Below are 12958 nucleotides of genomic sequence, written 5' to 3' on the forward strand. Positions count from 1 at the left end.
AAACCCTCAGAAATGTCACCAGCATTACTGAGGTGGGATAATCCACCGCTGAAAAATTTCTTGGTGTTCGGTCGTAGCAGGAATCGAACCCACGACCTTGTGTATGCAAGGCGGGCATGCTAACCATTGCACCACGGTGGCTCCCAAAAAAATACTGAAAAATACTGACATATTCTATACAAAAAAATTCTATAGAAATAAAATGTTGACCAAATTAGAATAACATTTTGACAACATTTTCCATAGAATTGACAGTTTGACAAAATTTTCTATAGAAATAAAAATTTAGCAAAATTTTCTATAGAAATAAAATATTGACAAAATTTTCTATAGGAATAAAATATTGACAAAATTTTCTATAGAAGTTAAATTTTGACAAAATTTTCTATAGAAATAAATATTGAAAACTTTTTCTATAAGAATACAATTTTGACATTTTCTACAGATATAAGATTTTGACAAAATTTTCTTTAGAAATAAAATTTTGACAAATTTTTCTATAGAAATAAAACTTTGACAAAATTTTCTATAGAAATAAAATTTTGACAAAATTTTCTATAGAATACTGAGGCTACGCCACCTCAGTGCAATACTTTTAGAAACATAAGAAACCAAAATAAAAACTCTGACTATTTAATTAAGAATACCAATGAATGAATAATAATCCGATAGCTGTCATATTTATCACACGGCATTTAAAAAGTAGGCCTTATTAAAATGCATACGGCAGTAATTCTAGTAGCACTATCATCTAATATAGTAGAAGACTCCCCCGAGCAATTTCCAGCAAATATTTTTGAAATGTAAATATCTTTTAATGTAGTCCATGCTTATCAAAGAGGAGCATTTTACCAATTTCAGCATAAAATTTGTGGTCTTGTCATTTACATTTAAATGAATTGATGAAACTCTCATGATATCATCAACAATATAATTAAACTTAGTACGTGATGGACCCAAACAAATTACCAAGGGTAACTAAAAACTAGACAGTTTAATAAGTTCTTTCTCTCTGGTATGACCAAAAATGATAATAAAAACTGTGTGTTAATATGAAAATATGTTTATGTTTCAAGTTATAAGTAATTCTGAGGGGGGTTTGTTAACAACTCACATACTCTTGTAGTTAACACACATCTATTCACATTCTCTTCTAAACTTTACATGCCTGAAGAAATTACCAAAAAACAAAAGTCCACTTAATATTTTTTTTTAATTTCCATTACTTTGGTGTTTAACATGAAATGTCCATTAAAAGTGTAAAATACACTCTAGGGCATAATGACTAAGAGAGTAAAGAACTTGGTGAGAGAGAATGCGAGTATTATTTTAAAACTGTCCATTCCTGTTGAATATATAAATCCCTTTCTATTTATTTGAAAAACTTTAAATACAAACCAAAAAACTCAAAAAAAAATACATGCTATACCAGAAGACTTAAGGAATTACAACATTGGTCATTTTGTATGTCTTTGATAGAGAGGGAGAGGGAGAAGGAGAGAGCAAAAAAACAAAGAGTTCTAATAATTATTCTTATCGGAAACTGAAATTCCCAGTAATACTTTGAATTAACACTCATCTCTACCAGACTCATCTACACACACACTCATACAGCTACATCAGATATTAGCAAGTCCACACATCCAAACTACAGTTATTCTCTTGGTAAGTTATAGTGGTTTAGAGAAAAGGGAGAGAGAGAGTGAGTCTTATAGTTTTCCATAGCTTAAACCAAGCAATTTGTCCTTTTACTCTTCATTATTTAAGACCGCCTTGTGGACTATGGTGTTTCTAGGAAATCATTCTCAAAGATTTTTATAATCCTACTAAGTATACTGGTATAGTTTTCATTTGTATTTTATTCTCTTCTATACATTTAGCCACGATGACAGGTTAAGAATTTTAGGGTAACAAATTGATGCACAAATTGGTGCACTGCTCAACTGTATTTGAATGCATTTGGAAGATTGTAAATTTTATAAAATCGAAGAAAGACTATAGGGGATCATGTTTTTAGCTTTTAATATATATTTTCACCTCTACAAAGGGTGAAAATTTTCGCAATTTTTTACCTGATATAACCGAATTTCTCAGAGCGTTTGGATTTTGGATCATCAACGATATTATGAATTAATAGTAACTTTTGAATTTTTCGCACTATTGTGAAAATCCGTTTGCGATGAACAGAGAAAAATTGAGGCCCTTAATTGGCAAATTGGAGCCAAAAATAATCTAACACAATTTGGAGAAAATTTTACCAACAACTACCAAACAAAAAATATTACTTTACACAATTTTAATTCTATCGCAAAGTTAGTCAAAAATGTATTTCTTAGAGAATTTTTTCAAAATGTTATTTCTTTGAAAATTTTATCAAATTTTTGTTTCTATAGAAACATTTTGTAAAATTTTTAGTGCTGTCGAAAATTTGGTCAAATGTTTATTTCTATAGAAAATTTTGTCAAAATTTTATTTCAATAGAAAGTCTTGTCAAAATTTTATTTATATAGCAAATTTTCTATAGAAAATTTTGTTAAAATTTTATTTCTATAGAAAATGTTGCCAAAGTTTTATTTCTATAAAAAAGTTAGTTAACATTTTATTTGTAGCAAATGTTGTTAAAATTTTATTTCTATAAAAAAATTTGTAAAAATGTCATTTCTATAGAAAATTTTGCCAAAATTTTTTTTTATAGAAAATTTTGTCAAAATTTTATCTACAGAAAATTTTGCCAAAATTTTATTTTATAGAAAATTTTGTCAAAATTTTATCTATACAAAATTTTGTCAAAATTTTATTTCTATCAAAAATTTTGTACAAATTTTATTACTACAGAAAATTTTGTAAAAATGTCGTTTCTATAGAAAATTTTGTCAAAATTTTATTTCATTAAAAAAATTTGTGAAAATTTTATTTCTATAAATAAATTTTGCCAAAATTTTATTTCTATAGAAAATTTAGTTAAAATTTTATTTTTATAGAAAATCAAAATATCAAGATCTTATTTTTATAGAAAGTTTTGTCAATATTTTATTTCTATAGAAAATTTTGTCAAAATTTTATTTCTATACAAAAATTATATAATAATTTTATTTCTGTAGAAAACTTTGTCAATATTTTATGTCTATAGAAAATTTTTTCAAAGTTTTATTTCATTAAAAAAAATCTATAGCAAATTGTGTAAACATTTTAGTGTTATAGAAAATTTAGTCAAAATTTTATTCTATAGAAACTTTAGTTAACATTTTCTTTTTAGAAAATTTTGGCAAAATTTTATTTCTATAGAAAATTTTGTCAAAATTTTATTTCATAAAAAAATTTTATTTCCATAGAAAATTTAGTTAAAATTTTATGTTTGTAAAATTTTATTTCTATAGAAAATTTTGTCAAAATTTTATTTTTATAGAAAATTACGTAAAAAATTTATTTCTATAAAAATTTTTACCAAAAATATCATTTCTATAAAAAATTTTTTCAAAATTTTATTTCTTTAGAAAATTTTATCAAAATTTTATTCCTATAGAAAATTTTGACAAAATTTTTATTTCTAAAAAAAATTTGAGAAGTACCCCTTAGTAGGAGAGGAATAATTTGCAAAACCTACCAACTCGTCATGAATTCTACCTACCTACCAAACAATAAAAAAAAAACTACCATTTTTCGTAGAACACTACCAACTATGGCAACCGTGGTCTGGACCAGCAAGTTACGGAGAACTCGTTCTACTTCCCGTACCAGTGTCCATCATTACCCGTTAGAACAAACAAGATACGGGGCTCATTTTTCTTTCAGGCTCTCGCCAATCTGTGGTAGTGCAGCTTAAAAAACATAGTCACCTCCATGTGGGTATCTGGTTGGGCGTTTTAAGCAAGTTTAAAGAAGACTACCCCACGAAGAAGAAAATGGGAAAATTACCTCGAGGAATCACAATGGACTTTAGTGGTCTAAGTGAACATCAATTCGATTCTAGATTCTAGTCGTCGTCGGGAAAAAGTGATATAACATTAGGGCAATATGTTTATATTTTTACAGAACTCGCCCTTATTTGGTCATCCAATCGTCTATAAGGACTCGTTCAAGTCGTCTTTAAAGACTCCTTCCAATCGTTTATAAGGACTCATTCCAGAGAGTCTTTAGAGACGTATATACTGAGACAGGAATAGTCGTCTAGATTGTTCCTGTCGTCTATAAAAGCGTTTTTGGTCGTCTCTAAATTCTCCTTCCTAAGACTCCATTTAGTCGTCTACAAAGACTCGTCCTAGTCATCTACAAAGACTATTTTTAGTCGTCTACGAAATGTCGTTTCAATCGTCTATAAAATGATACTCTGGGTAGAAGCCCTAATAAATTCACAACATTAATGGACAGTAACGGTGAGCCGATTTTGAGTGATGCCAGGAAGGTAGCAATATTGAATGATTATTTTTTGGATTCTGTGAATCAGATTAAAGGGAACATCATAAGTTATCCGGGGGACGATTGTAATTCATTAGGTACATTACAATTTAGTTCGGATATTTTTCGCTTACAATATGCTACGGAAGAGGTTGTGAGAACTATAGTATCAGAACTAGTATTAGGGAAGAGCTGTGGGCATGACGGAATAACCCCTAAGGTTATTTCGGTATGTAGTGAAATTTTGTCACCCTACTTCGCAAGAATTTTCAACAATATGATCGATACTGCCACATATCCTAATATATTGAAGATTCATAAGGTAATTCCAATTCCGAAGGAGAAGCGTTCGTTAACGGTAGATAAATTTCGACCGATATCAGTACTGCCAATAATTGGCAATATATTTGAGAAGCTGATATATAGTAATCTGTTCTCATTTCTAAATAGCACTGGTTTTCTCAATGACTATCAGTTTGGTTTTCGAAGGGGATGTGGTACCGAGGAAGCAGCTGTGAATGTTATTAACTTTATATGTCGTGGACTTGATAAAGGGAACAGTGGAGTCGCTGGAATTTTTTATGACCTCAGTAAGGCATTTGATCTTATTGATCATGAGATTTTGATACGAAAGCTTAGTTTTTGCGGTGTTCGCAACAGGGAACTTTCACTTATTGGTAGCTATTTGGAGAATAGGAAACAATTCGTCCAAATTAATGGAGAGAAAAGTGATTTCAGGAGTTTAAGTCATGGTGTTCCCCAGGGTAGTGTGCTAGGTCCACTTCTTTTTTTAATTTATATAAATGATATAGGTAGATTGCAGTTGTATGGGAGGATGTTTATTTACGCTGACGACATATGTCTACTATATCCATATAAACATGAAGACGGTATTAGGCCTTATATGGAGCGAGATTCCGCTCTAATATTGGAGTACGCTCGTCTTAACAGACTTTTCATAAATGCTTGCAAGACAAAATTAATACGTTTCAGGCCACGGTTTCGATTTAGTGACACGTTTAGAATAAATGTTGATGGGAAGGAATTAAAGGAGACAGGTTCACTGAAATATTTAGGATTGCAATTACAAAGTAATCTAGCCTGGGATCAACATATACGGTATGTGAAATCCAAAATTGCCCCAGCTGTAGGAATTTTGCGAAAATTTAGGAATAGATTTGACCAAAGGACTAAACTTTTGATTTACCAGGCTCTGATTCAAAGCCATTGTAACTATTTGGCTATAATTTATGCGCACAGGAAGAGTGCGGAGTTAAGGACTCTGCAAAGAATGCAGAATAAGGCATTAAAAGCAGTGGCAAATTTGCCTATAGGATACCCTACGCTTGCCCTGTATAAAGATGTTTTCCCTCTTATTTTACCAATTCACGGAACTTATAACCTTCAACTATTGTTATATGTATACAAATGTTTGCATAAAATAGGACATCATACAATTTCGTTCTTGTCCAATAGTCACAACATAAACACTCGTAATAATAATATGCTAAATGTGGTTTTATGCAGAAGTGAAACAACTAAACAAAGAATTGAATATTCTGGCAGTTTAAGATTTAATAGTTTGCCCAGTGAAATCAAGTCTGTTTCAAGTATCTCTGTTTTTAAAGTGAGAATAAAGGAATTTTTGAAAACAAACATCGATGAACTCCTAATATAATTTTAGTTCTAACCTCGAGTTTTTTTTTAAGTTAATGTATTGAATGAAAATTTAAAAATCTAAGATTATATTATATGTTGCCAACGAGCCTCTACAATGCCTTAAGGCGCTGAGGCCATACTATGAAATTTGTAAATTTATAACGTTATAAAGAAACAATAAATAAACAAAAAAAAAAAAAAAAAAAAAAAACTCCTTCCACAGACTCATTTCAGTTTCCTATAAAGTCAGCTAACTAAAAAGAGTTTTGGATGGGGGAACATGGAACATTTTTACCGCAAACATGTTGTTTTCTCGTTAAATATAAAATTTATTTTCTGGGGATGCAGAATGTTAATATTTTATTGCAGTTACTAAGAAGGATATTTCTTTACTCTCCCCTCTCTCTCACTCTCAAATATGATTGCTCTACCTCATCTACAAAGACTATTTTTAGTCGTCTACGAAATCTCGTTCCAATCGTCTATAAAAAGTACTTCCAAAGACTCATTTCAGTTTCCTATAAAGTCAGCCAACTAAAAAGATTCCTTTTAGTCGCCTAAAAAGGTGTCCAGATCACATTTTTTCCCCATTTGAGTCACTGTATTATCTCTATTATCTCCAAAAATCATAGACAAATGAATCCCCTGAGATATACAAAGAGAACGGACGAGTATATATATAAATGTATGAATGTTATATGTGTCTGTTCATGGATATGAGTAAGTGAATGTTATTTTAAAAAAACTTGTTCATCTTAAGTTGTGAGCTTGTGTAAACGCTTCCATGTGTATTGGACGATAGTTCATTCTGTGCTACATGGACTTATGGCCAGTGGCCGGCTTGGCTCTTTTACTCGTTTATTTGATGTTGTACGCTTGGCCACATTCCGCAGAGACTTGAATGTGTAAATGTGCGACTTGTCCATGTGTTTACTCTATGTTCTCTTTTGCTGTTGGTGTTGTTTTTATTTTTTTGTGCTTTGGTCATACGATTTAATTTTCTTTGGATTATAATTAAAAATGAAAATAACATAAGTGTGTGCTTGTCTGTGCGAGTGTGAGAGAGAAAGAGTGAGAGAGTGTATGCCTCAGAGTGTTTTCATGGTACTTTGCACTATAATTTACTCCCCTTGCTGGGGCCATGTGAAGATGGGTGTTTGTGTGTGTGTGGCTACAATGAAGTGTTTCCCCTAAAGCACACAGGTATGTGTTTTTGTTGTTATTTTTTGTGTGTTTATGTGTTGGCTTCTTTGGTTTGCGTGTTGGTTGGATGCTTTGGGGTACATTTTTATGGCCACTACTTTTCGGGTTATTTTGATTATTTTGCCACAGCTGTTGCTGTTGTTGTTTGTGTATTTATTCAATTTGACAGCTTGAATAGTAGGTTTTGAAATTAAATTTTACTATTTTAAACAACTAGTATTTAGTTTAAATTAACTAAATATTGCAAAATGCATTTATCATAGTGATGCGCATTCAAGACTGTTTGTATGTTTGGACGAAGTACACATAGCATCCTCTACTTGCAGCAAAACTATCAACCAATTATCAGAACAAATTCCGGTAGTTCACCAAAGCCAAAGCGAACCACACTTAAACCTTCCGAAAAAAGGTTTATGATAGTCGGCTTATGCCGAAATAAATCTTTGTACAAACATTTCTCTTTTCCTTTGGGAATTTCAAATCATCGATTTGAGTGTAGTTGGCTGGGTTTATTTTGAGCGTGATTTCTCTTACTTCATTCGTTTTGTTTTTTTACTGTTGGTTTGTACTTCAATCATATTTGTTGTTTTGGTCTCAGCTTAAAGACCATTCCGTTGGCTAAACTACAAGAGTAGCTTAACCAACAGAGGAAAAGAATGTGTGTCAAATTATTTTTTTTGATTTCTTAGAAAATTTTGTCAAAATTTTATTTCCATAGAAAATTTGTTAAAATTTTATTTCTACAGAAATTTTTTTTTTATAGAATATTTTGTCAAAACTTTTTTTTTATAGAAATTATTGTAATAATTTAATTTCTATAAAAAAATTTTGTCAAAATTTTATTTCTATAGAAAACTTTGTCAAAATTTTAGTTTTATAGAAAAATTTGTCAAAAAAATTGTGTCAAAATTTTATTTCTATAGAATATTATATCAAAATTTTACTTCTATAGAAACTTTTGTTAAATTTTTATTTCTATAGAAAATTTTGTCAATATTTTATGTCTATTGAAAATTTTGTCAAAATTTTATTTCTATACAAAATTTTATCAAAAATTTATTTCTAAGAAAATTTTGTCAAAATTTTATTTCTATAGAAATTTTTCTCAAAATTTTATTTCTTTAGAAAATTTTGTCAAAATTTTATTTCCATAGAAAATTTTGTCAAAATTTTATTTCCATAGAAAATTTTGTCAAAATTTTATTTCCATAGAAAATTTTGTCAAAATTTTATTTCCATAGAAAATTTTATCAAAATTTCATTTTCATATAAAATTTTGTTAAAATTTTATTTCTACAGAAAATTTTGTCAAAATTTTGATTTCAAAAAAAAAAAAAATGCCACAAATATGATTTCTATAAAAAGTTTTGTCAATATTTTATTTCTACAGAAAATTTTGTCAAAATTTTATTTCTACAGAAAATTTTGACAAAATTTTATTTCTATAGAAGTCAATATATAGTCAAATCTACCAAAACATAAACAATTCTACCAATCTACCAAACGGTAAAAAATCTAGCATGTGGTAACCGTGATCAAAAGATACCATCAGAGGATAATATAGATACCTGTAGAAAATCCTACATACCCAGAATTTCGGAATCTTCAGATTGCGAGGCTTCTAATCTAGGCCAGTATATTCAAATTTTATTGCAGTTACTAAGAAGGACATTACTTAGCACTGTCCTCTATTTCTTTCTCACTCTCCACTTTCCAATATGATTGCTCTACCAACTCGCTCTTGTTTTGTTGATAGTGTATCGGTATTTTTTATTTTTGTGATATAAACTGATGCTATTGTTCCAGTTACTATTACCATTTTTTGGTACTCAAAATTGTTGGTTCTCTGCGTACGTACTTATAAAATTTTTGGTCTCTTTTTTGGTTACTCGCAGAAATTTTCCAAGCGAGTAAATGTAGATGTTAAGGTCAGCAGTGTTTTTTTTTTTTTTTGTGGGGGAGCAAGTACATTTTCATTAACGTTATTTTAATGGGAATTTAACTTCATAGTTGTAACATGCATGAAAACGTAGTTTCAAAATTTTAATTTAATGGGGTTATGGATTTATGCATTTTTAAAGGAAAATATGGAGACCATATAGAGATGTCATGGAAAGAGTCTTTCGGATGAGAGGGAAATTGGTGGGGGAGAATGATCTAGGTTACTTCTATCCTATAGAAGTACACATTTGACTAAATTTTCTATAGAAATAAAATTTTGACTGAATTTTGTATAGGAATAAAATTGTGACAAAATTTTCTATAGAAATAAAATTTTGACAAAATTATCCATAGAAATACAATTTTGACAAAATTTTCGATAGAAATAAATTTTGACTATATTTTGTATAGGAATAAAATTGTGACAAAATTATCCATAGAAATAAAATTTTGACAAAATTTTTTATAAAAATAAAATTTTGACAAAATTTTCTATACAAATAAAATTTTGACAAAATTTTCTATACAAATAAAATTTTGATAAAATTTTCTGTTGAAATAAAATTTAGACAAAATTTTCTATAGAAATAAAATTTTGACAACATTTTCTATAGAAATAAAATGTTGACAAAATTTTCTATAGAAATTAAATTTTGACTAAATTTTCTATAGAAATTAAATTTTGACAAAATTTTCTATAGAAATAAAATTTTGAAAAAATTTTCTATAGAAATAAAATTTTAACCACATTTTCTATAGAAATAAAAATTTTTACAAAATTTTCTACGGAGATAAAATTTTGGCAAAATTGTTTATAGAAATAAAATTTTGCAAAAATTTTCTTGAGAAATGAAATTTGACAAAGCTTTCTATAGAAATAACATTTTGACAAAACTTTCTATTGAAATAAAATTTTGACAAAACTTTCTAATGTAACAAAATGTTGACAAAATTTTTTATAGAAATAAAATTATGACAAAATTCCAATAGATATACAATTTTAACAAAATTTTCTATAGAAATAAAATTTTGACAAAATTTCCTATAGAAATAAAATTTTAATAAAGTTTTCTATAGAAATAATATTTTGACAAAATTCCCTAAAGAAATAAAATTTTAACAAAATTTTCTATAGAAATAAAATTTTAACAAAATTTTCTATAGAAATAAAATTTTGACAAAATTTCCTATAGAAATAAAATTTTAATAAAGTTTTCTATAGAAATAATATTTTGACAAAATTCCCTAAAGAAATAAAATTTTAAAAAAATTTTCTATAGAAATAAAATTTTGACAAAATTTTCTATAGAAATAAAATTTTTGACAAAATTATCTATAGAAATATAAATTTTAACAAAATTTTCTATAGAATTAAAATTTTGACAAAAATTTTTATACAAAAAAAAATTTCAAAAATTTTCTATAGAAATAAAATTTTTACAAAATTTTCTATAGAAATAAAATTTTAACAAAATCTTCTATAGCAATAAAATTTTGACAAAATGTTGACAAATCTATAGAAATAAAATTTGGAAAAAAATTCTATAGAAATAAAATTTTGACAAAATTTTCTATAGAAATAAAATTTAGACAAAATTTTCTATAGAAATAAAATTTTGACAAAATTTTCTATAGAAATAAAATTTCTGACAACATTTTCTATAGAAATAAAATTTTGACAAAAAATTCTATAGTAATAAAATTTTTCAAAAATTTTCTATAGAAATAAAATTTTTAGAAAATTTTCTACAGAAATAAAATTTTGAGAAAATTTTCTATAGAAATAAAATTTTGACAAAATTATCCATAGAAATAAAATTTTGACAAAATTTTCTATAGAAATAAAATTTTGACAAAATAAAATTTTGACAAAATAAAATTTTGAAAAAAAATTCTATTGAAATAAAATTTTGACAAAATTTTCTAAAGGAATACAATTTTGACAAAATCTTCTATAGAAATAAAAATTTGACAAAACTTTCTATAGAAATAAAATTTTGACAAAATTCTCTAAAGAAATAAAATTTTGACAAAATTTTCTATAGAAATAAAATTTTTGACAAAATTTTCTATAGAAATAAAATTTTGACAAAATTTTCTATGGAAATATAAATTTTGACAAAATTTTTCTATAGAATTGAAATTTTGAAAAAAAAGGTTATACAAAACAAAATGTTTCAAAAATTTTCTATAGAAATAAAATTTTGAGAAAATTTTCTATAGAAATAAAATTTTGACAAAATTTTCTATAGAAAAAAACTTTAAACAAAATTTTCTATAGAAATAAAATTTGTTTTGTTATTGTTGTTTTTTTTTCTTTAATCATTGTTGTTGTTTTTTTTTACTTATTTCAGCTTAAAATCATGCATTGACTAAACTACAAGTGTAGCTTAAACAACAGAGGAAAAGAATGTTTGTCACATTTATTTGGACAAAGCCCTATAGACTGCAAGATGGTTGGATGGACGCACGTTTCCGAATTACCACTTTCTTCATCGTTGGTTCTTTTCGTCTGGTGGTTAAGCTACACTTGTAGTTTAGTCAATGCATGGTTTTAAGCTGAAATCAAAAAAAAAAAAACACAAAAAACAACGAAATAAAAATTTTCAAACATTTTCTATAGAAATAAAATTTTGAGAATATTTTCTATAGAAATAAAAATTTCTATAGAAAAAAATTGGACAAACATTTCTATACAAATAAAATTTTGACAAAATTTTCTTTTGAAATAAAATTTTGACAAAATTTTCTAGAGAAATAAAATTTTGGCAAAATTTTCTAGAGAAATAAAATGTTGGCAAAATTTTCTAGAGAAATAAAAGTTTGACAAAATTTTCTAGAAAAATAAAATTTTGACAAAATTTTTTAAAAATTTTCAAGCCTAACTTATGATTTAAGCACACACCTCTAGTTGGGAGAGTGTCATTAAAACATCGTAGATTTTGGTAACTTCATCACACGGGCACTGATAAAAATATTCAGCTAATATGATAGATTATGCAAACTAAATTTTAGAATACGAAATTTACACTATATTAAGGTAACAAAAATGAGTCCTATCAAAAATTGAACTGTAAGATACACATCGATCGAGAATAGTTACAGTACGTAGCATTTAATCCCACTTCGATACTAGACTACGAGTCTGATCAAGCTACAATTTCGACTGCAACCGCTTGAAAGTATGTACTACACGATAGCATTTTAGTTCTCAAACTAAATTGCATCCATGGTTAATATTCTTATCCTTTAAGTTCCAAAAAATACCCAAAGGATTTTTTTCTCTTGATTTCGTCTTCACTTCAAAAAAGATCCCAAAAAAAAAAACAAAATCGAGACACATAAAACCATAACCATTTCCACAAAAACATTTGCCCGAATTTTCTCACTCAATTCCCTTATGTGCAATTCTATAATTCGTTGGCTTTTAACACCAATTTTTTGGCTTAGGTGGAAATATTTAAAACGGCAGCGTTTGGAGGCAACGCAAAAACAAAAACCAAAAAACAAACCAAACCACCATTAGCCATTAGGAAAATTGGCGAATATAATTTGTAATTTTCACACTCCATACCTCCTACGGATAACGCCTTTCAACCAAACTGCCACACTCAATAACCATCAATGGGTAGAGAGAGGCAGAGGGTATTAGCATTTTGTCGAAATGAGTCATTCCCTAAGGATAAATTATACACAAGACCACTACGAGTCCTACTATTGCTACTGCTGTAAAAATAAAAATATATTCACCTCTTCATAC

The 12958-nt window shown here is 27.6% G+C and overlaps 1 protein-coding gene across 1 annotated transcript in view; it reads left to right on the top strand.

The window, feature by feature from the left end:
- DIP-gamma (Dpr-interacting protein gamma) overlaps positions 1 to 12958 on the top strand; it is a 534433-nt gene that overhangs the window by 469733 nt on the left and 51742 nt on the right. The window lies entirely within an intron of this gene.

The sequence above is a fragment of the Haematobia irritans genome, chromosome 1 (assembly GCF_050003625.1).
Source record: "Haematobia irritans isolate KBUSLIRL chromosome 1, ASM5000362v1, whole genome shotgun sequence".
Lineage (NCBI taxonomy): Eukaryota > Metazoa > Arthropoda > Insecta > Diptera > Muscidae > Haematobia > Haematobia irritans.